Here is a 26,138-nt window from a genome sequence, read left to right as displayed (position 1 = left end):
GGGGATGGTTATTATGGACAGAGGGAGCTGGTTATTATGGAAAGGAGCTGGTTATTATGGACAGTGGGGACAGGTTATTATGGACAGAGGGAGCTGGTTATTATGGACAGAGGGAGCTGGTTATTATGGACAGAGCGAGCTGACTATTATGGGCAGAGTGGGCTGGTTATTATGGACAGTGGGGACAGGTTATTATGGACAGAGGGAGCAGGATATTATGGACAGAGGGAGCTGGTTATTATGGACAGAGCGAGCTGATTATTATGGGCAGAGTGGGCTGGTTATTATGGACAGTGGGGACAGGTTATTATGGACAGAGGGAGCTGGTTATTATGGCCAGAGGGGGCTGGTTATTATGGACAGAGGGAGCTGGTTATTATGGACAGAGGGAGCTGGTTATTATGGACAGAGCGAGCTGATTATTATGGGCAGAGTGGGCTGGTTATTATGGACAGTGGGGACAGGTTATTATGGACAGAGGGAGCAGGATATTATGGACAGAGGGAGCTGGTTATTATGGACAGAGCGAGCTGATTATTATGGGCAGAGTGGGCTGGTTATTATGGACAGTGGGGACAGGTTATTATGGACAGAGGGAGCAGGTTATTATGGACAGAGGGGGCTGGTTATTATGGACAGAGCGAGCTGATTATTATGGACAGAGGGGACTGGTTATTATGCACAGAGGGGACTGGTTATTATGGACAGAGGGGACTGGTTATTATGGACAGAGGGAGCTGGTTATTATGGACAGAGGGGGCAGGTTATTATGAACAGTGAGGGCTGGTTATTATGGACAGAGGGAGCTGGTTATTATGGACAGGCGGGGCTGGTTATTATGGCCAAAGGGGGCTGGTTATTATGGACAGAGGGAGCTGGTTAATATGGTCAGAGGGGGCTGGTTATTATGGTCAGAGGGAGCTGGTTATTATGGACAGAGGGGGATGGTTATTGTGGACAGAGGGAGCTGGTTATTATCGACAGAGAGGGCTGGTTATTATGGACAGTGAGGGCTGGTTATTATGCACAGAGGGAGCTGGTAATTATGAACAGAGGGAGCTGGTTAATATGGTCAGAGGGGGATGGTTATTATGGACAGAGGGAGCTGGTTATTATGGAAAGGAGCTGGTTATTATGGACAGTGGGGACAGGTTATTATGGACAGAGGGAGCTGGTTATTATGGACAGAGGGAGCAGGTTATTATGGACAGAGGGAGCTGGTTATTATGGACAGAGGGAGCTGATTATTATGGGCAGAGTGGGCTGATTATTATGGACTGTGGGGACAGGTTATTATGGACAGAGGGAGCAGGTTATTATGGACAGAGGGAGCTGGTTATTATGGACAGAGTGAGCTGATTATTATGGGCAGAGGGGGCTGGTTATTATGGACAGAGGGGGATGGTTATTATGGACAGAGCGAGCTGATTATTATGGACAGAGGGGACTGGTTATTATGGACAGAGGGAGCTGGTTATTATGGACAGAGGGGGCAGGTTATTATGAACAGTGAGGGCTGGTTATTATGGACAGAGGGAGCTGGTTATTATGGACAGGCGGGGCTGGTTATTATGGCCAGAGGGGGCTGGTTATTATGGACAGAGGGAGCTGGTTAATATGGTCAGAGGGGGCTGGTTATTATGGTCAGAGGGAGCTGGTTATTATGGACAGAGGGGGATGGTTATTGTGGACAGAGGGAGCTGGTTATTATCGACAGAGAGGGCTGGTTATTATGGACAGTGAGGGCTGGTTATTATGCACAGAGGGAGCTGGTAATTATGAACAGAGGGAGCTGGTTAATATGGTCAGAGGGGGATGGTTATTATGGACAGAGGGAGCTGGTTATTATGGAAAGGAGCTGGTTATTATGGACAGTGGGGACAGGTTATTATGGACAGAGGGAGCTGGTTATTATGGACAGAGGGAGCAGGTTATTATGGACAGAGGGAGCTGGTTATTATGGACAGAGGGAGCTGATTATTATGGGCAGAGTGGGCTGATTATTATGGACTGTGGGGACAGGTTATTATGGACAGAGGGAGCAGGTTATTATGGACAGAGGGAGCTGGTTATTATGGACAGAGTGAGCTGATTATTATGGGCAGAGGGGGCTGGTTATTATGGACAGAGGGGGATGGTTATTGTGGACAGAGGGAGCTGGTTATTATCGACAGAGAGAGCTGGTTATTATGGACAGTGAGGGCTGGTTATTATGGACAGAGGGAGCTGGTTATTGTGGAAAGGAGCTGGTTATTATGGACAGAGGGACCTGGTTATTATGGACAGAGAGGGCTGGTTATTATGGACAGAGGGGGCAGGTTATTATGGACAGTGGGGCCAGGTTATCATGGACAGAGGGGACAGGTTATTATGGGCACAGGGAGCTGGTTATTATGGACCGAGGGGGCTGGTTATTATGCACAGAGAGGGCTGGTTATTATGGACAGAGGGGGCTGGTTATTAATGGACAGTGGGGACAGGTTATTATGGACAGAGGGAGCTGGTTATTATGGACAGAGCGAGCAGGTTATTATGGACAGAGGGAGCTGATTATTATGGGCAGAGTGGGCTGGTTATTATGGACAGTGGGGACAGGTTATTATGGACAGAGGGAGCTGGTTATTATGGACAGAGGGAGCAGGTTATTATGGACAGAGGGAGCTGGTTATTATGGACAGTGGGAGCTGGTAATTATGGACAGAGGGGGCTGGTTATTATGGACAGTGGGGACAGGTTATTATGCACAGAGAGTGCTGGTTATTATGGACAGAGGGAGCAGGTTATTATGGACAGAGGGAGCTGGTTATTATGGACAGAGGGAGCAGGTTATTATGGACAGAGGGAGCTGGTTATTATGGACAGAGGGAGCTGGTTATTATGGACAGAGCGAGCTGATTATTATGGGCAGAGTGGGCTGATTATTATGGACAGTGGGGACAGGTTATTATGGACAGAGGGAGCAGGTTATTATGGACAGAGGGAGCTGGTTATTATGGACAGAGCGAGCTGATTATTATGGGCAGAGGGGGCTGGTTATTATGGACAGAGGGGGATGGTTATTGTGGACAGAGGGAGCTGGTTATTATCGACAGAGAGGGCTGGTTATTATGGACAGAGCGGGCTGGTTATTATGGACAGAGGGAGCTGGTATTTATGGACAGAGAGAGCCGGTTATTATGGACAGAAGGGACTGGTTATTATGGACAGAGGGAGCTGGTTATTATGGACAAAGGGAGCTGGTTATTATGGACAGAGGGGACAGGTTATTATGGACAGAGGGAGCTTGTTATTATGGACAGAGGGGTCTGGTTATTATGGACAGAGGGAGCTGGTTATTATGGAAAGGAGCTGGTTATTATGGACAGTGGGGACAGGTTATTATGGACAGAGGGAGCTGGTTATTATGGACAGAGGGAGCAGGTTATTATGGACAGAGGGAGCTGGTTATTATGGACAGAGGGAGCTGGTTATTATGGACAGAGCGAGCTGACTATTATGGGCAGAGTGGGCTGGTTATTATGGACAGTGGGGACAGGTTATTATGGACAGAGGGAGCAGGATATTATGGACAGAGGGAGCTGGTTATTATGGACAGAGCGAGCTGATTATTATGGGCAGAGTGGGCTGGTTATTATGGACAGTGGGGACAGGTTATTATGGACAGAGGGAGCTGGTTATTATGGACAGAGGGAGCAGGTTATTATGGACAGAGGAAGCTGATTATTATGGACAGAGCGAGCTGATTATTATGGACAGAGGGGACTGGTTATTATGGACAGAGGGGGCTGGTTATTATGGACAGTGGGGACAGGTTATTATGCACAGAGAGGGCTGGTTATTATGGACAGAGGGAGCTGGTTATTATGGCCAGAGGAAGCTGATTATTATGCACAGAGGAAGCTGGTTATTATGCACAGAGGGGACTGGTTATTATGGACAGAGCGGACTGGTTATTATGGACAGAGGGGACTGGTTATTATGGACAGAGGGGACTGGTTATTATGGACAGAGGGGACTGGTTATTATGGACAGAGGGGACTGGTTATTATGGACAGAGGGAGCTGGTTATTATGGACAGAGGGGGCAGGTTATTATGGACAGTGAGGGCTGGTTATTATGGACAGAGGGAGCTGGTTATTATGGACAGGCGGGGCTGGTTATTATGGCCAGAGGGGGCTGGTTATTATGGACAGAGGGAGCTGGTTAATATGGTCAGAGGGGGCTGGTTATTATGGACAGAGCGAGCTGATTATTATGAGCAGAGTGGGCTGATTATTATGGACAGTGGGGGCAGGTTATTATGGACAGAGGGAGCAGGTTATTATGGACAGAGGGAGCTGGTTATTATGGACAGAGCGAGCTGATTATTATGGGCAGAGGGGGCTGGTTATTATGGACAGAGGGGGATGGTTATTGTGGACAGAGGGAGCTGGTTATTATCGACAGAGAGGGCTGGTTATTATGGACAGTGAGGGCTGGTTATTATGGACAGAGGGAGCTGGTTATTGTGGAAAGGAGCTGGTTATTATGGACAGAGGGACCTGGTTATTATGGACAGAGAGGGCTGGTTATTATGGACAGAGGGGGCAGGTTATTATGGACAGTGGGGCCAGGTTATCATGGACAGAGGGGACAGGTTATTATGGGCACAGGGAGCTGGTTATTATGGACCGAGGGGGCTGGTTATTATGGACAGAGGGAGCTGGTTATTATGGACAGAGGGAGCTGGTTAATATGGTCAGAGGGGGCTGGTTATTATGGTCATAGGGAGCTGGTTATTATGGACAGAGGGGGATGGTTATTGTGGACAGAGGGAGCTGGTTATTATCGACAGAGAGGGATGGTTATTATGGACAGTGAGGGCTGGTTATTATGCACAGAGGGAGCTGGTAATTATGAACAGAGGGAGCTGGTTAATATGGTCAGAGGGGGATGGTTATTATGGACAGAGGGAGCTGGTTATTATGGAAAGGAGCTGGTTATTATGGACAGTGGGGACAGGTTATTATGGACAGAGGGAGCTGGTTATTATGGACAGAGGGAGCAGGTTATTATGGACAGAGGGAGCTGGTTATTATGGACAGAGGGAGCTGGTTATTATGGACAGAGCGAGCTGATTATTATGGGCAGAGTGGGCTGATTATTATGGACAGTGGGGACAGGTTATTATGGACAGAGGGAGCAGGTTATTATGGACAGAGGGAGCTGGTTATTATGGACAGAGCGAGCTGATTATGATGGGCAGAGGGGGCTGGTTATTATGGACAGAGGGGGATGGTTATTGTGGACAGAGGGAGCTGGTTATTATCGACAGAGAGGGCTGGTTATTATGGACAGTGAGGGCTGGTTATTATGGACAGAGGGAGCTGGTTATTATGGCCAGAGGAAGCTGGTTATTATGCACAGAGGAAGCTGGTTATTATGCACAGAGGGGACTGGTTATTATGGACAGAGTGGGCTGGTTATTATGGACAGTGGGGACAGGTTATTATGGACAGAGGGAGCTGGTTATTATGGACAGAGGGAGCAGGTTATTATGGACAGAGGGAGCTGGTTATTATGGACAGAGGGAGCTGGTTATTATGGACAGAGGGAGCTGGTTATTATGGACAGAGCGAGCTGACTATTATGGGCAGAGTGGGCTGGTTATTATGGACAGTGGGGACAGGTTATTATGGACAGAGGGAGCAGGATATTATGGACAGAGGGAGCTGGTTATTATGGACAGAGCGAGCTGGTTATTATGGACAGTGAGGGCTGGTTATTATGGACAGAGGGAGCTGGTTATTATGGACAGGCGGGGCTGGTTAGTATGGCCAGAGGGGGCTGGTTATTATGGACAGAGGGAGCTGGTTAATATGGTCAGAGGGGGCTGGTTATTATGGTCAGAGGGAGCTGGTTATTATGGACAGAGGGGGATGGTTATTGTGGACAGAGGGAGCTGGTTATTATCGACAGAGAGGGCTGGTTATTATGGACAGTGAGGGCTGGTTATTATGCACAGAGGGAGCTGGTAATTATGAACAGAGGGAGCTGGTTAATATGGTCAGAGGGGGATGGTTATTATGGACAGAGGGAGCTGGTTATTATGGAAAGGAGCTGGTTATTATGGACAGTGGGGACAGGTTATTATGGACAGAGGGAGCTGGTTATTATGGACAGAGGGAGCAGGTTATTATGGACAGAGGGAGCTGGTTATTATGGACAGAGGGAGCTGGTTATTATGGACAGAGCGAGCTGATTATTATGGGCAGAGTGGGCTGATTCTTCTGGACAGTGGGGACAGGTTATTATGGACAGAGGGAGCAGGTTATTATGGACAGAGCGAGCTGGTTATTATGGACAGAGCGAGCTGATTATTATGGGCAGAGGGGGCTGGTTATTATGGACAGAGGGGGATGGTTATTGTGGACAGAGGGAGCTGGTTATTATCGACAGAGAGGGCTGGTTATTATGGACAGTGAGGGCTGGTTATTATGGACAGAGGGAGCTGGTTATTGTGGAAAGGAGCTGGTTATTATGGACAGAGGGACCTGGTTATTATGGACAGAGAGCGCTGGTTATTATGGACAGAGGGGGCAGGTTATTATGGACAGTGGGGCCAGGTTATCATGGACAGAGGGGACAGGTTATTATGGGCACAGGGAGCTGGTTATTATGGACCGAGGGGGCTGGTTATTATGCACAGAGAGGGCTGGTTATTATGGACAGAGGGGGCTGGTTATTAATGGACAGTGGGGACAGGTTATTATGGACAGAGGGAGCTGGTTATTATGGACAGAGCGAGCAGGTTATTATGGACAGAGCGAGCTGATTATTATGGGCAGAGTGGGCTGGTTATTATGGACAGTGGGGACAGGTTATTATGGACAGAGGGAGCTGGTTATTATGGACAGAGGGAGCAGGTTATTATGGACAGAGGGAGCTGGTTATTATGGACAGAGGGAGCTGGTTATTATGGACAGAGCGAGCTGACTATTATGGGCAGAGTGGGCTGGTTATTATGGACAGTGGGGACAGGTTATTATGGACAGAGGGAGCAGGATATTATGGACAGAGCGAGCTGGTTATTATGGACAGAGCGAGCTGATTATTATGGGCAGAGTGGGCTGGTTATTATGGACAGTGGGGACAGGTTATTATGGACAGAGGGAGCAGGATATTATGGACAGAGGGAGCTGGTTATTATGGACAGAGGGAGCTGGTTATTATGGACAGAGCGAGCTGACTATTATGGGCAGAGTGGGCTGGTTATTATGGACAGTGGGGACAGGTTATTATGGACAGAGGGAGCAGGATATTATGGACAGAGGGAGCTGGTTATTATGGACAGAGGGAGCTGGTTATTATGGACAGAGGGAGCTGGTTATTATAGACAGAGGGAGCTGGTCATTATGGACAGAGGGGGCTGGTTATTATGGACAGAGCGAGCTGGTTATTATGGACAGAGGGAGCTGGTTATTATGGACAGAGGGAGCTGGTTATTATGGACAGAGGGAGCAGGTTATTATGGACAGAGGGGGCTGGTTATTATGGACAGTGGGAGCTGGTAATTATGGACAGAGGGAGCTGGTTATTATGGACAGAGGGGGATGGTTATTATGGACAGAGGGAGCTGGTATTTATGGACAGAGGGGGCTGGTTATTATGGACAGTGGGGACAGGTTATTATGCACAGAGAGGGCTGGTTATTATGGACAGAGGGAGCAGGTTATTATGGACAGAGGGAGCTGGTTATTATGGACAGAGGGAGCTGGTTATTATGGACAGAGCGAGCTGATTATTATGGGCAGAGTGGGCTGATTATTATGGACAGTGGGGACAGGTTATTATGGACAGAGGGAGCAGGTTATTATGGACAGAGGGAGCTGGTTATTATGGACAGAGCGAGCTGATTATTATGGGCAGAGTGGGCTGGTTATTATGGACAGTGGGGACAGGTTATTATGGACAGAGGGAGCTGGTTATTATGGACAGAGGGAGCAGGTTATTATGGACAGAGGGGGCTGGTTATTATGGACAGAGGGAGCTGGTATTTATGGACAGAGAGAGCCGGTTATTATGGACAGAAGGGACTGGTTATTATGGACAGAGGGAGCTGGTTATTATGGACAAAGGGAGCTGGCTATTATGGACAGAGGGGACTGGTTATTATGGACAGAGGGAGCTGGTTATTATGGACAGAGGGGGCAGGTTATTATGGACAGTGAGGGCTGGTTATTATGGACAGAGGGAGCTGGTTATTATGGACAGGCGGGGCTGGTTATTATGGACAGAGGGGGCTGGTTATTATGGACAGAGGGAGCTGGTTAATATGGTCAGAGGGGGCTGGTTATTATGGTCAGAGGGAGCTGGTTATTATGGACAGAGGGGGATGGTTATTGTGGACAGAGGGAGCTGGTTATTATCGACAGAGAGGGCTGGTTATTATGGACAGTGAGGGCTGGTTATTATGCACAGAGGGAGCTGGTAATTATGAACAGAGGGAGCTGGTTAATATGGTCAGAGGGGGATGGTTATTATGGACAGAGGGAGCTGGTTATTATGGAAAGGAGCTGGTTATTATGGACAGTGGGGACAGGTTATTATGGACAGAGGGAGCTGGTTATTATGGACAGAGGGAGCAGGTTATTATGGACAGAGGGAGCTGGTTATTATGGACAGAGGGAGCTGGTTATTATGGACAGAGGGAGATGGTTATTATGGACAGAGCGAGCTGATTATTATGGGCAGAGTGGGCTGATTATTATGGACAGTGGGGACAGGTTATTATGGACAGAGGGAGCAGGTTATTATGGACAGAGCGAGCTGGTTATTATGGACAGAGCGAGCTGATTATTATGGGCAGAGGGGGCTGGTTATTATGGACAGAGGGGGATGGTTATTGTGGACAGAGGGAGCTGTTTATTATCGACAGAGAGGGCTGGTTATTATGGACAGTGAGGGCTGGTTATTATGGACAGAGGGAGCTGGTTATTGTGGAAAGGAGCTGGTTATTATGGACAGAGGGACCTGGTTATTATGGACAGAGAGGGCTGGTTATTATGGACAGAGGGGGCAGGTTATTATGGACAGTGGGGCCAGGTTATCATGGACAGAGGGGACAGGTTATTATGGGCACAGGGAGCTGGTTATTATGGACCGAGGGGGCTGGTTATTATGCACAGAGAGGGCTGGTTATTATGGACAGAGGGAGCTGGTTATTATGGACCGAGGGGGCTGGTTATTATGCACAGAGAGGGCTGATTATTATGGATAGAGGGCACTGGTTATTATGGACAGAGGGGGTTGGTTATTATGGACAGAGCGGGCTGGTTATTATGGACAGAGGAAGCTGGTTATTATGGACAGAGGGGACTGGTTATTATGGACAGAGGGAGCTGGTTATTATGGACAGAGGGGGCAGGTTATTATGGACAGTGAGGGCTGGTTATTATGGACAGAGGGAGCTGGTTATTATGGACAGGCGGGGCTGGTTATTATGGACAGAGGGGGCTGGTTATTATGGACAGAGGGAGCTGGTTAATATGGTCAGAGGGGGCTGGTTATTATGGTCAGAGGGAGCTGGTTATTATGGACAGAGGGGGATGGTTATTGTGGACAGAGGGAGCTGGTTATTATCGACAGAGAGGGCTGGTTATTATGGACAGTGAGGGCTGGTTATTATGCACAGAGGGAGCTGGTAATTATGAACAGAGGGAGCTGGTTAATATGGTCAGAGGGGGATGGTTATTATGGACAGAGGGAGCTGGTTATTATGGAAAGGAGCTGGTTATTATGGACAGTGGGGACAGGTTATTATGGACAGAGGGAGCTGGTTATTATGGACAGAGGGAGCAGGTTATTATGGACAGAGGGAGCTGGTTATTATGGACAGAGGGAGATGGTTATTATGGACAGAGCGAGCTGATTATTATGGGCAGAGTGGGCTGATTATTATGGACAGTGGGGACAGGTTATTATGGACAGAGGGAGCAGGTTATTATGGACAGAGCGAGCTGGTTATTATGGACAGAGCGAGCTGATTATTATGGGCAGAGGGGGCTGGTTATTATGGACAGAGGGGGATGGTTATTGTGGACAGAGGGAGCTGTTTATTATCGACAGAGAGGGCTGGTTATTATGGACAGTGAGGGCTGGTTATTATGGACAGAGGGAGCTGGTTATTGTGGAAAGGAGCTGGTTATTATGGACAGAGGGACCTGGTTATTATGGACAGAGAGGGCTGGTTATTATGGACAGAGGGGGCAGGTTATTATGGACAGTGGGGCCAGGTTATCATGGACAGAGGGGACAGGTTATTATGGGCACAGGGAGCTGGTTATTATGGACCGAGGGGGCTGGTTATTATGCACAGAGAGGGCTGGTTATTATGGACAGAGGGAGCTGGTTATTATGGACCGAGGGGGCTGGTTATTATGCACAGAGAGGGCTGATTATTATGGATAGAGGGCACTGGTTATTATGGACAGAGGGGGTTGGTTATTATGGACAGAGCGGGCTGGTTATTATGGACAGAGGAAGCTGGTTATTATGGACAGTGGGGACAGGTTATTATGGACAGAGGGAGCTGGTTATTATGGACAGCGGGAGCTGGTTATTATGGACAGAGGGAGCAGGTTATTATGGACAGAGGGAGCTGGTTATTATGGACCGAGGGGGCTGGTTATTATGCACAGAGAGGGCTGATTATTATGGATAGAGGGCACTGGTTATTATGGACAGAGGGGGTTGGTTATTATGGACAGAGCGGGCTGGTTATTATGGACAGAGGAAGCTGGTTATTATGGACAGTGGGGACAGGTTATTATGGACAGAGGGAGCTGGTTATTATGGACAGCGGGAGCTGGTTATTATGGACAGAGGGAGCAGGTTATTATAGACAGAGGGAGCTGGTTATTATGGACAGAGGGAGCTGGTTATTATGGACAGAGGGAGTTGCTTATTATGGGCAGAGTGGGCTGGTTATTATGGACAGTGGGGACAGGTTATTATGGACAGAGGGGGCTGGTTATTATGGACAGAGAGGGCTGGTTTTAATGGACAGAGGGCACTGGTTATTATGGACAGAGGGGGCTGGTTATTGTGGACAGAGGGAGCTGGTTATTATGCACAGAGAGTGCTGGTTATTATGGACAGAGGGAGCTGGTTATTATGGACAGTGGGAGCTGGTTATTATGGACAGAGGGAGCTGGTTATTATGGACAGAGGGGGCTGGTTATTATGGACAGTGAGGGCTGGTTATTTTGGACAGAGGGAGCTGGTTATTATGGACAAAGTGGGCTGGTTATTATGGACAGAGGGAGCTGGTTATTATGGACAGAGGGAGCTGGTTATTATGGACAGAGGGGGCAGGTTATTATGGACAGAGGGAGCTGGTTATTATGGACAGAGGAAGCTGGTTATTATGGACAGAGGGGGATGGTTATTATGGACAGAGCGGACTGGTTATTATTTATGGAGAGTTCACTGTAGTTCCTCTCCTCCATTTTCAGGCTTTGAATGAGTCACTGAATCGTTTGGAGCGAAAATGTTGTGAAGGGGTAAGTCATTATTCAGAGTCTGATGTCTGAGTGAATGGGTGGGTTTGTGTTTTGTGTATGTGCCTAGTGTGTCTGTGACGTTAGTGTGTCTGTGGCGTTAGTGTGTCTGTGGCGTTAGTGTGTCTGTGGCGTTAGTGTGTGTGGGGGTTTGGTGTCTGGGGGGTTGGTGTGTGTGTGGGGTGGTTGGTGTGTGTGTGGGGGTGTTGGTGTGTATGGGAGGTTGGTGTGTGTGGGGGGGTTGGTGTGTGGGGGGGGGCGGTTGGTGTGTGTGGGGGGTTGGTGTGTGGGGGGGTTGGTGTGTGGGGGGGTTGGTGTGTGGGGGTGTTGGTGTGTATGGGAGGTTGGTGTGTGTGGGGGGGTTGGTGTGTGGGGGGGTTGGTGTGTGGGGGGGTTGGTGTGTGGGGGGTGTTGGTGTGTATGGGAGGTTGGTGTGTGTGGGGGGGTTGGTGTGTGGGGGGGTTGGTGTATGGGGGGTGTTGGTGTGTATGGGAGGTTGGTGTGTGTGTGGGGGGTTAATGTGTCTGTGGGGTAATTGTGTGTGTGTGGGGGGCTGGTGTGTGTGGGGGGGTGTTGGTGTGTGGGGGGTGGTTAGAGTCTGTGTGTGGGGTTAGTGTGTGTGTGGTGTTACTGTGTGTGTGCGGAATTGGTGTGTGTGTGGTGTTACTGTGTGGGGGGGGGGTTAGTGTGTGTATGTGGTGTTACTGTGTGTGTGGTGTTACTGTGTGCGGGGGGGGGTTAGTGTGTGTATGTGGTGTTACTGTGTGGGGGGGGGTTAGTGTGTGTATGTGGTGTTACTGTGTGGGGGGGGGGTTAGTGTGTGTATGTGGTGTTACTGTGTGTGTGGTTTTACTGTGTGTGTGTGGGGGGGTTGGTGTGTGTGGGGTGGGTGTGTTTGTGTGGGGGGGGGTTAGTGTGTGTGTGGTGTTACTGTGTGTGGGGTGGGTGTGTTTGTGTGGGGGGGGGTTAGTGTGTGTGTGGTGTTACTGTGTGTGGGGTGGGTGTGTTTGTGTGGGGGGGGGGTTAGTGTGTGGTGTTACTGTGTGTGTGTGGGGTTGGTGTGTGTGGTGTTCCTGTGTGTGTGATGGGGGTTGGTGTGTGGGGGGGGGTTAGTGTGTGTGGGGGGTGGTTAGTGTGTGTGTGTGGGGTGGGTGTGTGTGTGGTGTTCCTGTGTGTGTGATGGGGGTTGGTGTGTGGGGGGGGGTTAGTGTGTGTGGGGGGTGGTTAGTGTGTGTGTGTGTGGGGGTGGGTGTGTGTGTGGAGGGTTTAGTGTGTGTGTGGTGTTACTGTGTGTGGGGGGGTTCGTGTGTGTATGTGGTGTTACTGTGTGTGGGGTGGGGGGGTGTGTGTGTGGGGGGTTTAGTGTGTGGTGTTACTGTGTGTGTGTGGGGGGTTGGTGTGTGGGGGGGGTTAGTGTGTGTGGTGTTAGTGTGTGTGTGTGGGGGGTTGGTGTGTGGGGGGGGTTAGTGTGTGTGGTGTTAGTGTGTGTGTGAGGGGGGTTGGTGTGTGGGGGTGGTTAGTGTGTGTGGGGGTGGTTAGTGTGTGTGTGTGGTGTTACTGTGTGGGGGGGTTAGTGTGTGTATGTGGTGTTACTGTGTGGGGGGGTTAGTGTGTGTATGTGGTGTTACTGTGTGGGGGGGTTAGTGTGTGTATGTGGTGTTACTGTGTGGGGGGGGTTAGTGTGTGTATGTGGTGTTACTGTGTGGGGGGGGTTAGTGTGTGTGTGTGGTGTTACTGTGTGTGTGGGGTTGGTGTGTGTGTGTGGTGTTACTGTGTGGGGGGGTTAGTGTGTGTATGTGGTGTTACTGTGTGGGGGGGGTTAGTGTGTGTGTGGTGTTACTGTGTGTGGGGGGGTTAGTGTATGTGTGGTGTTACTGTGTGGGGGGGGTTAGTGTGTGTGGGGGGTTAGTGTACGTGTGTGTGTGGGGTTGGTGTGTGTGTATGTGTGTATGGGGGGGTTAGTGTGTGTGATGTTAGTGTGTGTGGGGTTGGTGTGTGCGTGTGTGTGTGGGGTTGGTGTGTGTGGGGGGGGGGTTTGGTGTGTGTGTGGTGTTACTGTGCGTGGGGTGTGTGTGGGGGGATTAGTGTGTGTGTGGTGTTACTGTGTGTGTGGGGTTGGTGTGGGGGGGTGGGTTAGTGTTTGTGTGTGGGGTTGGTGAGTGTGTGTGTATATCTGTGTGTGCGTGGGGGTTAGTGTGTGTGTGGTGTTACTGTATGTGTGTGGGGTTGGTGTGTGTGGGGGGGTTAGTGTATGTGTGTAGGGGTTTGTGTATGTGTGTGTGAGATGTTACTGTGTGTGGGGGGGGTTGTTGTGTGTATGTGGGGGGAGAATTAGTGTGTGTGGGGGATTAGTGTGTGTGTGGTGTTACTGTGTGTGTGGGGGGGTTGGTGTGTGTGTGTGGGGGGGGGGCTAGTGTGTATGTGTGGTGTTATTGTGTGTGTGGGGGGAGTTGGTGTGTGTGTGGGGGAGGGTTTGTATATGTGTGTGTGTAATATTACTGTGGGGGGGTTAGTGTGTGTGTGTGTGGGGGGGGGTTAGTGTGTGTGTGTGTGTGTGGGGTTGGTGTGTGTGTGTGGGGGGGTTAGTGTGTGTGTGTGTGGTGTTACTGTGTGTGTGGGGGGTTGGTGTGTGTGTGGAGGGGTTTATGTATGTGTGTGTGTGGTCTAACTGTGTGTGGGGGGGTTGGTGTGTGTGTGGAGGGGTTTGTGTATGTGTATGTGCTGTTACTGTGTGTGGGGGGGGGTTAGTGTGTGTGGGAGGTGTTGGTCTGTGTGGGAGGGGTTAGTGTGCGTGTGTGGGGGGGTTAGTGTATGTATGTGGTGTTACTGTGTGTGTGGGGTTGGTGTGTGTGGGGGGGGGTTTGGTGTGTGTGGTGTTACTGTGCGTGGGGTGTGTGTGGGGGGATTAGTGTGTGTGTGTGGTGTTACTGTGTGTGTGGGGTTGGTGTGGGGGGGTGGGTTAGTGTTTGTGTGTGGGGTTGGTGAGTGTGTGTGTATATCTGTGTGTGCGTGGGGGTTAGTGTGTGTGTGGTGTTACTGTATGTGTGTGGGGTTGGTGTGTGTGGGGGGGGATGGGTTAGTGTGTATGTGTGTGTGGGGAGGGTTAGTGTGTGTGTGGTGTTACTGGGTGTGTGGTGTTAGTGTGTGTGGGGGGTTAGTGTACGTGTGTGTGTGTGTGGGGTTGGTGTGTGTGTATGTGTGTGTGTGTGGGGTGTTAGTGTGTGTGTGGGGTTGGTGTGTGTGTGTGTGTGTGTGGGGTTGGTGTGTGTGTGTGTGTGGGGGGGGGTTAGTGTGTATGTGTGTGTGTGTGGGGTGTTAGTGTGTGTGGGGGGTTAGTGTACGTGTGTGTGTGTGGGGTTGGTGTGTGTGTATGTGTGTGTGTGTGGGGTGTTAGTGTGTGTGTGGGGTTGGTGTGTGTGTGTGTGTGTGTGTGTGTGGGGTTGGTGTGTGTGTGTGTATATTTGTGTGTGGGGTTGGTATGTGCGTGTGTGTGTGGGGGGGTTAGTGTGTATGTGTGTGTGTGGTGTTACTGTGTGTGGTGTTATTGTGTGTGTGGGGGTTAGTGTGTGTGTGGGGGGAGGGTTACTGTGTGTGTGGGTTACTGTGTGTGTGGTGTTACTGTGTGTGTGGGGTTGGTGTGTGTATGTGTGTGTGTGGGGGGGTTAGTGTGTGTGTGGTGTTACTGTGTGTGGGGGGTTTGGTGTGTGTGTATGTGTGTGTGTGGGGGTTAGTGTGTGTGTGTGTGGTGTTACTGTGTGTGGGGTTGATGTGTGGGTGTGTCGGGTGGGGGTTAGTGTATGTGTGTGTGTGTGTGTCGTGTTACTGTGTGTGTGGGTGAGTGTGTGTGTGTGTGTCGGGTAGGGGTTAGTGTGTGTGTGTGTGGTGTTACTGTGTGTGTGGGGTTAGTGTGTGTGGGTGAGTGTGTGTGTGTGTGTCGGGTGGGGGTTAGTGTGTGTGTGTGTGTGGTGTTACTGTGTGTGTGGGGTTGGTGTGTGTGTGGGGTTGGTGTGAGTCTGTGTGCGTCTGTGTGTGTGGGGGGGGGGTTGGTGTGTGTCTGTGTGTGTCTGTGTGTGGGGGGGGTTAGTGTGTGTGGGGGGGGAGGGGGGTGGTAGTGTGTGAACCTGGGGATGATTTGATGCTAATGGGCTCCGGACGTGACATTGTCAGAATTGTAAGACAGTCATAAGGAACCGAGGGACAGTCACACTGAGTCCGTGCTGACGGATGGAGTTAATAAAATTTAAAAGAGAAGAAAAGGAGAAATAAACAGGAGATGAGACACAAACTGAGACACAAATTTAACAGACCAGCCTCAGCTGCAGAGTCCTACCCTACTGCCATCTTGCAAGTTTTGTTCAAGGGCTATTTATAGGAAACTTTCAGGGTTATTATAAAATCCAAACATGCAATGCCTCCACTTCATCACAAAATGTGCTGGATGTTTTTTCTGTTTCAAGTGTTTAAAAATTGCTAAAAATGGACATGTTGTTCTGTCTTGCCCACATCAGGCATTGGTTACTGGAGATGAAGCCTAAAAAAGGATGACAGTTTTGGAGATGAAATTGTGATTTTGTTGGGATAGAGTGAGAAAAGCCAGGAGATAAAACAGAAACTGGCAATCTCTGTGTTTCATGGTAACACGGTTTAACTTCGTATTGCCCAGAAACTTCTAAATTCTTTTTAGAAAAACTTGATAGACTCTGCTTCTGCTCCCAGTATTCCACATCTCAGCCACAGCTAACCTGTTAATATTCTCCTCGGCTTCCTCATTTGTTCTCCTGCCAATCACCTTAAATCTCTTGCTGACCTTCTGTCCCTGGCTACTTTCTGTAAATCCCTTGATTGCCCACATCTCAGTCTGGTATCCCTGTCATCCTCTCTCCTCTCTGTGTTATACCCTCACTGGTGATAATACAGGATAAGTCCAATCCCTGATCTGCCTTCTTTGGTAGGCCATGAATTTTCTTTTGCTCTCGGTTTACTGTGGAGGCCAGTCAGTGAACACACTCACAAGAGGCTCCCAATGTCCTTTTGCAAAAGAACACAGAAGTTTATTACAGAGAAGAAAAACACAGAGTATGCTACACTTTATGAGAACTATTTTAATGTTCTTATTACAAACATCAGAAGATAAGTATTGATATTTTTACCTAACAATAACTTCAGATACATAGCTCTGAGTGAATAGTCAACCCTATTGTAAACACCACATCTTTTTTATTTTACTTTATTCTGGATTTTGAGCCAAAATGGGAACAGTGCTGGTTTAAATCAAGGACTATGGAAGGCGTTGCTTCATTTTTAAAAACCAGTTGTTGAGAGGTGATGGCCCAGTGGTATTATCGCTGGACTGTTAATCCAGAGACCAAAAAAAGGAGCTGCAAAAGCACAGCCGATCAGGCAGCATCTGAGGAGCTGGAGAATCAACATATCAAGCATTAGCCCTTCATTGGGAATGTTAATCCAGAGACCCAGATAACATTCTGGGGACCTGGGTCCAGCATGGCAGATGGTGGAATTTGAATTCAATAAATATCTGGGATTAAGAATCTAATGCTGATGATGAATTGATTGTTGGAAAACCCCATCTGGTTCACTAATGCTCCTTAGGGAAGGAAGCTGCCATCCTTACCTGGTCCGGCCTACACGTGACTCCAGACCCACAGCAATGTGGTTGACTCTTAGGGATGGGCAATAAATGCTGCCTGGCCAGCAACTCCCTCATCCCGGGAATGAATAAAGAAAGAAACTCTCATTGTGAGTTGTGTTTACACTGTTGCATCGTTCAAGCGATGGAGGAAGATGTTTGAGGCCCTGTGGGGGTGTGTGTTCACTGTGAGCTTCACCCAGAGACACATTGTTCATTGCTTTTTCAATTAAGACTGGTCATGAAGGCCAGGAGTTACCAACATCCAAGCAGCTCTCTGATTGGCTCCTGGGCAAGTGGACAGTTAGTGTGTAAACAGTTAAGCAGGCTAAGATAAAAGGTAGGGAGGAGGGACTTGGGGGAGGGGCGTTGGGAATGCAATAGGTGGAAGGAGGTTGAGGTGAGGGTGATAAGCTGGAGTGGGGGTGGGGGGCAGAGAGGTCAGGAAGAAGATTGAAGGTCAAGAAGGCGGTGCTGAGTCCGAGGGTTGGGACTGAGATAAGGTGGGGGAAGGGGAAATGAGGAAGCTGGAGAAATATGAGTTCATCCCTTGTGGTTGGAGGGTTCCTAGGTGGAAGATGAGGCGCTCTTCCTCCAGGCGTCGTGTTGCCATGGTCTGGCGATGGAGGAGGCCAAGGACCTGCATGTCCTTGGGGGAGTGGGAGGGGGAGTTAAAGTGTTCAGCCACGGGGTGGTTGGGTTGGTTGGTGCGGATGTCCCAGAGGTGTTCTCTGAAACATTCCGCAAGTAGACGGCCTGTCTCCCCAATGTATAGGAGGCCACATCGGGTGCAGCGGATGCAGTAAATGATGTGTGTGGAGGTGCAGGTGAATTTCTGATGGATATTGAAGGATCCCATGGGGCCTTGGAGGGAGGTGAGGGGAGAGGTGTGGGCGCACGTTTTGCATTTTTTGCGGTTGCAGGGGAAGGTGCCAGGAGTGGAGGTTGGGTTGGTGGGGTGTGTGGACCTGACAAGGGAGTCACGGAGGGAGTGGTCTTCCCAGAATGCTGATAGGGGAGGGGAGGGAAATATTTCCCTGGTGGTGGGGTCCGTTTGGAGGTGGCGGAAATGACGGCGGATGATCCGATGTATCTGGAGGTTGGTGGGTGGTAGGTGAGGACCAGTGGGGTTCTGTCCCGGTGGCGATTGGAGGGGCGGGGCTCAAGGGCGGAGGAGCGGGAAGTGGAGGAGATGCTCTAGAACCCAACCTCCACTCCCGGCACCTACCCCTGCAACCGCAAAAACTGGAAAAGGCCATTCAGCCCATCAAATCAGTGCCACTGAAAATCAGCCAACCTTTTCTGTACTCACCATTTGGTATGAGCTGTTTCCTCTAACCAGTGATGGAAAATGTGACCAATTAATGAATTACTCACCCTATTGTGCTTTTAGCAATGGACTGAAAGAACTTGAGTATTAAATCAGAGATCAGAGGGACTGAGAAGAAACGACAGGGATAGCTCATTGAATTCTGTGGAGTGGTGTTATTGATCGGTACTCCATTAAGATTCTTTCTCTTCACCTGTAATATCTGTGTTTGTAGGTCTGTGTCTATCTGTCTGAAGTGGCAATTTAAGAAGGGGGCAGAGTTTAAGTGAGTGGAGTTACATATCGAGAATTCATATATTGATTTCCTATAGTTAGAATTGATTTCCATGTGATAAAAAATGCTTTCTTTTCTTGTTAAGAACAGAAATCTGGTCAGTATTTTTGTTAGAGGTGATTGGGCAGCTAAATTTGCGAATTTGATTGGATTAAATTTTTTTTTCTGAGACAGTATGAGTGGGGCTTATTCCCCCAAGTGGGTCACAGCGAGAGATTGGGGGCTCAGTCCAGATGCTTACGGCTGCAGCTGTGAAGAGTTGGGTATGGATTTAGGGGCAATGAGTAGGGCGAGGGAGGGGTGGGTGTGTGGGACAAAGCAACTAATGCAAATCACTTTCCCTGTCAGAATATCAGCCGCGCACAATTTGATGCTGTAACAGACCAGATCAACAAGATGATTCAGGGAATTCTGAACAAGATCTGTTTGCAGGAGAAGGACTGGGGCAGTATTCTTGAACAGCTCACCACAGAAATGGATTGCAAGGTAATGTCCCACATTCCTCAGACTCTGTTTCCTAATGTTTCCCATTGGTCAGCGGGTTTATTGCTCTGGTGTGCAATGATTTATAAAATAAGTGAGCTTGCAATCACTGCTGGATTTTGTAGTCACTTTTTAGTAACAGCTACTTGGTCTCGTAATAGCTGCTGGTTTTTCTGTAATAGCTGCTGGTTTTTCTGTAATAGCTGCTGTTTTTCCATAATAGCTGCTGGTTTTTCTGTATAGCTGCTGGTTTTTCCGTATTAGCTGCTGTTTTTCCGTATTAGCTGCTGGTTTATGGTTTCTGAACCTTCTTTGTCTCTTTCAGCTTAACCGTGTTGAGCTGGATCCATTGAAGAAGCAATTGGAAAATAGATGGAAATCAATTCGGAAGCAGCTGCAGAGACATAAATGTTTGGAGGAGGATGGAGCTGCAGGACTAAAGAAGTGAGTGAATGAGGATCCCTCCCTCCCCCAGCCCCGTTCGGTGACATCATTGTTACAGTGATTAGTGCAAACACTGAAACACAATCAGAATCCATTTCCCATCCACACGGAAAACTCACAGATGGTCGACTCCAGAAAGCCGGTTTGTGAATAGCAGAACTGGAAGCTACCTTTACACCTTTTTATATTAATTGGGAGAATTACATATTGCAAGGTAACCCGACAATCCCAGTTTTAGTTTAATAGAGGCTCCAGTGAAAGCCAATCAGGTAAATACAAGAAGCAGATACCTTTGCTTTTGGTGAAGATGAGAATTTATATATAGAACCAAAATTTTAAAATAACAAAATCAAAACCCTCTATATAAATCTAGACAGCGTCGGTCCCTCCTCTCGGACCCCCAAACATTAACGTTATGGGCATTTTGTTTTGGAAGATAATCAGACAGCGAGTGATTATATTCATTGGTTTTATTTTACAGATTTCTCTTTCTGTCTTGCATTTGTTCCAAAGGATCAGGACCAGTTCCTAATCTTTACTCATTCGGTTTGCTTTTATATTGTACATTTATATAATGTTGGACATCGTCTATATAATACAGTCTTTATACTGCCTTCAGTATCCCCCTTGTACACAGTATACTGTATTGAGTATACCCATTGTACAAAATCTGAGTTGTAATATTTGACAGTCCCATTCTCTCCACCTTCACGTTTGTCAGGGTTTCAGTAGCTGAAGTACGTCTCTCAGTCCTTTTGCCTTCTGAGCTTCAACATTTCCCATCTTTCCCCGCTGTAGCACAGCTGCACTTGAATATTCATCATGGAGATTACAATTCTTTCCTGATGTCATTGTCATCACCAGATTTGGTGTCTGATATTCCTTAACCTTGTATTGATCTTTATTACTCTGTGAGTCAGGCTAATGGTCTAACTGATTAAAACAATGCTGCAAATACCTACCAGGCCAGAGAGTAATCTGTGCAGGAGGAGGGTTGACCCCTTTAGGACTGTGATCTTTTGTCAGGAGTTGGAAATGTACCAGTTTGCTGCTTCAGTGTTTGGAGCAGAATGCAATGATGTGTCAGTAACAGCCTGTTCCTTTGACAGACAGCTCATCAGCCATTTCCACTGCCTGTCCTGTGATCGGCCGCTGGATGTGAAAATGCCCTCTGGCCCGTAAGTAACAGTTTCTCAGCTACTGGGGGCACGGCTGTGGGGAATGGATCCCAAGTGGAGCTCCACACATCAGCTCACTCAGGCACATTGTTTCAGGATGATGGGAATTTTAGAGTCAATGTATATCAGTGTGGAATTTTAACAGGCATTTCAGAAAAAAACAAAAAGAATGTGAACTTATACGGTCAATACAAACGGCACGGTGCCTCATTGGGTGGCACGGTGGTTCAGTGGGTGGCACAGTGGTTCAGTGGGTGGCACGGTGGCACAGTGGTTAGCACTGCTGCCTCATGGCGCCAGAGACCCGGGTTCGATTCCCGCCTCAGGCGACTGACTGTGTGGAGTTTGCACATTCTCCCCGTGTCTGCGTGGGTTTCCTCCGGGTGCTCCGGTTTCCTCCCACAGTCCAAAGATGTGCAGGTCAGGTGAATTGGCCATGCTAAATTGCCCGCAGTGTTAGGTAAGGGGTAAATGTAGGGGTATGGGTGGGTTGCGCTTCGGCGGGTCGGTGTGGACTTGTTGGGCCGAAGGGCCTGTTTCCACACTGTAAGTAATCTAATCTAATCAAATCCAATTTCATAACCAAAAGATATCCAAAAGCACATCCAAACCAGTGAAATACTCTCGTGAAGATGAGTTAATACTGTGTTTCTGAAAGGTGGCAAACACTTCACACCAAATGCCTGTAATAAACAACATATTTAATGTTTAAAAACTCTGTTCCTCTTCGTGATGATTGTGGAAGAGATCCATCAGCCCTTTTAAAAACACTGCCATTGGATCCTTTATCAGCACCTCAAGAAGGAGAGGGATCTGAATTAAACCAGCACTCAAATGATACTCCTCCGACAGTGCGGCACTTCCTCAGCACCGACCCTCCGACAATGCGGCACTCCCTCAGCACTGACCCTCCGACAGTGCCCACTCCCTCAGCACTGACCCTCCGACAGTGCGGCACTCCCTCAGCACCGACCCACCGACAGTGCGGCACTCCCTCAGCACCGACCCACCGACAGTGCGCACTCCCTCAGCACCGACCCTCCGACAGTGCGCACTCCCTCAGCACTGACCCTCCGACAGTGAGGCACTCCCTCAGCACCGAACCTCCGATAGTGCGCACTCCCTCAGCACTGACCCTCTGACAGTGCGGCACTCCCTCAGCACTGACCCTCCAACAGTGCGGCACTCCCTCAGCACTGACCCTCCGACAGTGCGGCACTCCCTCAACACCGACCCACTGACAGTGCGGCACTCCCTCAGCACCGACCCACCGACAGTGCGCACTCCCTCAGCACCGACCCTCCGACAGTGCGCACTCCCTCAGCACTGACCCTCCGACAGTGAGGCACTCCCTCAGCACCGAACCTCCGATAGTGCGCACTCCCTCAGCACTGACCCTCTGACAGTGCGGCACTCCCTCAGCACTGACCCTCCAACAGTGCGGCACTCCCTCAGCACTGACACTCCGACAGTGCGGCACTCCCACAGCACTGACCCTCCGACAATGCAGCACTCCCTCAGTGCTGACCCTCCGACAGTGACCACTCCCTCAGCGCTGACCCTCCGACAGCGCCCACTCCCTCAGCACTGACCCTCCGACAGTGACCACTCCCTCAGTGCTGACCCTCCAACAGTGACCACTCCCTCAGCGCTGACCCTCCGACAGCGCCCACTCCCTCAGCACTGATTCTCCGACAGTGTGGTAAGATTGAGGTAATTGTGTTAGATGTCATTTTGCGCTGAGCTGATCAGCTGTGTACAGTGTTGGGAACCAGACTCCATTGGGAATGTGAATGAATTGGAGAGAGTGATGACTGAGTGGATGAGATTGACCCATGATGAGAACAGATTGTAGACATAGGGAGTGTTTCCTTGGAGAGAGGGGGAAGCTGAGCGCTGAGCCGATTGTTTTAAACATAACAAGGGGCTGTCCAGATCACATAGAGAGACATGTTCCCTCTCACAGAAAGATTGCGAGAGAGTGGACCCTGATCTAAGATAATTTTTACAAGGAACTGGTGTGATGGTAGACAGAGCTGTCTCCCCAGTGAGTGGTTCGGGTGTGGAATGCTCTGCTTGCAGATGTGATGGAGGCAGGTTCAACTGAAACATTGCAAAGGGGCATGGGCTGATTGTTTAAATCAACATAGTGTGTAACGTTACAGAAAAGGCAGGATGATGGCAGTAAGGCTCATTCAGAGGGTCAGTGCAGACACGATGGGCTGAATAACCTCTCCCTGCACTGTCAGCATTCTATGGTTTGACACCGGTAAGATGATAAATTGTATTTTTTGGTAGGAGAATCCAAAACACAGACAAAGACCAATTGTTTAGGGCAGAGACAAAGAGAAATGTATTCACTTGAAGCTTGTCAATCTTTGAATTTTTGAGCCCAGAGAGTTGTGAATTCTCGTTGAGGAATATGTTTTAGGCAGGCACAGACAGATTGTATATCTGAGAGAATCAACAGATTTGGGGGTTATATTGGGGGAAATTGGAGTTGAAATCCAGGTTGAGCCCCCATTGTACTGAATTGGACAGCAGATTGAAAGGGCTGAACAGTCCGTTTCCTGCTGGTGAAAGTTCTCATTGTTTTCTGTTCCCTGCAGGGATGTAATCTCGTTTCCGATACCGACCTACCCTGTTCACGGTTACCCTCGCTCTCACTGGCACGATGTTGACCATTCAAGATGGAGGAGTCGGGGGTAAGTCAGTGGCAGCTCCTTCCCAGTGTATTTCCCCCACCCCCCCCCCCCCCCCCCCCCCCCCCCACTTCCCCGTGACATTCCATATCTTCCTGGGTGTTTATAGAGTCATCGAGCCATAGAGATGGAAATAGACCCTTCGGTCCAACCCGTCCATGCCGACCAGATATCCCAAGGAGAAAGTGAGGTCTGCAGATGCTGGAGATCAAAGTTGAAACTTTATTGCTGGAACAGCAGGTCAGGCAGCATCCAGGGAACAGGAGATTCGACGTTTCGGGCACAGGCCCTTCTTCAGGAATGAGCAGAGAGTGTTCAGCAGGAGAAGATAAAAGGTAGGGAGGAGGGACTTGGAGGAGGGGCGTTGGAAATGTGATAGGTGGAAAGAGGTCAAGGTGAGGGTGATAGGTCGGAGTAGGATGGAGGCGGAGAGGTCAAGAAGAAGACTGCAGGTCAGGAAGGCGGTGCCAGGCTGAAGGGATTCGGCTGAGACAAGGTGGGGGGAGGGGGGATGAAGAAACTGGTGAAGTCCAAATTCATCCCCTGTGGTTGGAGAGTTCCCAGTCGGAAGATAAGACGCTCCTCCTCCGACCGTCGCGTTGTTGTGGTTTGGCGGTGGATGAGTCCAATGACCTGCATATCCTCGGTGGAGTTGAAATGCTGTGCTACAGGGTGGTTGGGGAGCACCTCTGGGCCACCCGGACGAACCAACCCAACCACCCTGTAGCACAGCATTTCAACTCCCCCTCCCACTCCACCGAGGATATGCAGGTCATTGGACTCATCCACCGCCAAACCACAACAACGCGACGGTCGGAGGAGGAGCGTCTTATCTTCCGACTGGGAACTCTCCAACCACAGGGGATGAATTTGGACTTCACCAGTTTCTTCATCCCCCCTCCCCCCACCTTGTCTCAGCCGAATCCCTTCAGCCTGGCACCGCCTTCCTGACCTGCAGTCTTCTTCTTGACCTCTCCGCCTCCATCCTACTCCGACCTATCACCCTCACCTTGACCTCTTTCCACCTATCACATTTCCAACGCCCCTCCTCCAAGTCCCTCCTCCCTACCTTTTATCTTCTCCTGCTGAACACTCTCTGCTCATTCCTGAAGAAGGGCCTGTGCCCGAAACGTCGACTCTCCTGTTCCCTGGATGCTGCCTGACCTGCTGTGCTGTTCCAGCAATAAAGTTTCGACCAGATATCCCAACCCAATCTAGTCCCGACTTGCTGGAATCTGATTGGTGTGAGTGACCAGGCCCCCACCTTACCATCAACAGATGGCATCATGTGACTTTGACAGACATTCGGAATGTCACAGGCAGCCTTGTCTCGGTCCTGTGCTGGTCAGTCTGTGAGCAAGTGACCGTAAAACTGTAGGCTCCAGGCAGACAGGACGTTGCTGAACTCAGCAACCAGTTAGATTCTGCTGAGATCTTCAGCATTAGCCACTAATTAGCCAGATCAGGGCTGTAATTTAATAGGAGTTTTGCATCAATTTATGAACTGTCTGTGTTGGGCTGACCTCAGAGACCTCGGAGCTCACTGCCTTCTATTGTGTGAATGCAGTTTAGAAAACTGAGAGGAAACATTTAACCTCCCAGATCAGCCTATCATCTGGTCCACACTTTAGAGCCACGTGACTCCATGACTTTGTAGCTGAGGGGCTGCATTGGTTTATGAAGGCAGCTCATCACCACCTCCTCTTGGGCAACTAGAGATGGGGCAGTGAATTAAAAATAAAGCTACCGTGGAATGGGAGCTGTGTGACATGGCTGTGACATCAGAAGGACACTGACACAACTGTTCCACTCAGTCTCGATCTCTTTGTGGTTTAGAATTTTGTAGCAATGTAAATGCCATGTTTCCCTGTTAACAGAGTGCAGTCCCACACCCAACATGATCAGAACATCAGCAGCATGCAGCGCCTGCACCTCAGCCTGTGCAGGCAGATAGCGAGTGTACAGAGCCACTTTAAGGGATCAATCAAGGCAGTGAGTCCATTTCTAAGGCCCCTACTTCATATAGGCTGTCCAATAGCAAGACCAGCTCCTCGCAAAATGTATGAGAGTCTCACCAAATCGTGAGTATGAGAAGAGATGGGAATAGTGTAAGGGAGGGTCACATTAATGTGGAGAAGATGGTGTGGACAGGGACATAGAGACACAGACGCACTGGATTATAGAGTGACTGTGGTCCCCACCATTACTGCGCAAATAAACCATCACATCTACAGATGTACCAGAGTCACAGGCACACTCACACCCAGCCTGGTCACTCACCCCGGCCTGGTCACTCACACCCAGTCTGGGTCATCCACACCCGGCCTGGCCACTCCCACACCCAGCCTGGTCACTCACCCCGGCCTGGTCACTCACACCCAGTCTGGGTCATCCACACCCAGCCTGGTCACTCACCCCGGCCTGGTCACTCACACCCGGCCTGGTCACTCACACCCAGCCTGGTCACTCACACCCAGCCTGGTCACTCACCCCGGCCTGGTCACTCACCCCGGCCTGGTCACTCACACCCAGCCTGGTCA

General features: G+C 49.5%; 1 pseudogene across 1 annotated transcript in view; it reads left to right on the top strand.

Annotated features, from left to right (window-relative positions):
* Positions 1–26,138, top strand: part of LOC122562327 (uncharacterized) — a 171,956-nt pseudogene that overhangs the window by 121,799 nt on the left and 24,019 nt on the right. The window contains exons 11-16 of the transcript XR_015761445.1: positions 11,496–11,543; positions 19,140–19,277; positions 19,600–19,718; positions 20,828–20,896; positions 23,506–23,601; positions 25,476–25,679. The product of XR_015761445.1 is annotated as an uncharacterized LOC122562327 (transcript). The remainder of the gene's footprint in view (positions 1–11,495; positions 11,544–19,139; positions 19,278–19,599; positions 19,719–20,827; positions 20,897–23,505; positions 23,602–25,475; positions 25,680–26,138) is intronic.

The sequence above is a fragment of the Chiloscyllium plagiosum genome, unplaced genomic scaffold (assembly GCF_037043375.1).
Source record: "Chiloscyllium plagiosum isolate Xiang-an unplaced genomic scaffold, Cpla_swu_hap1 HiC_scaffold_25, whole genome shotgun sequence".
NCBI lineage: Eukaryota > Metazoa > Chordata > Chondrichthyes > Orectolobiformes > Hemiscylliidae > Chiloscyllium > Chiloscyllium plagiosum.
The sequence above is the reverse complement of the archived record's forward strand: the minus strand, read 5'-3'. Positions and strand labels throughout refer to the sequence as shown.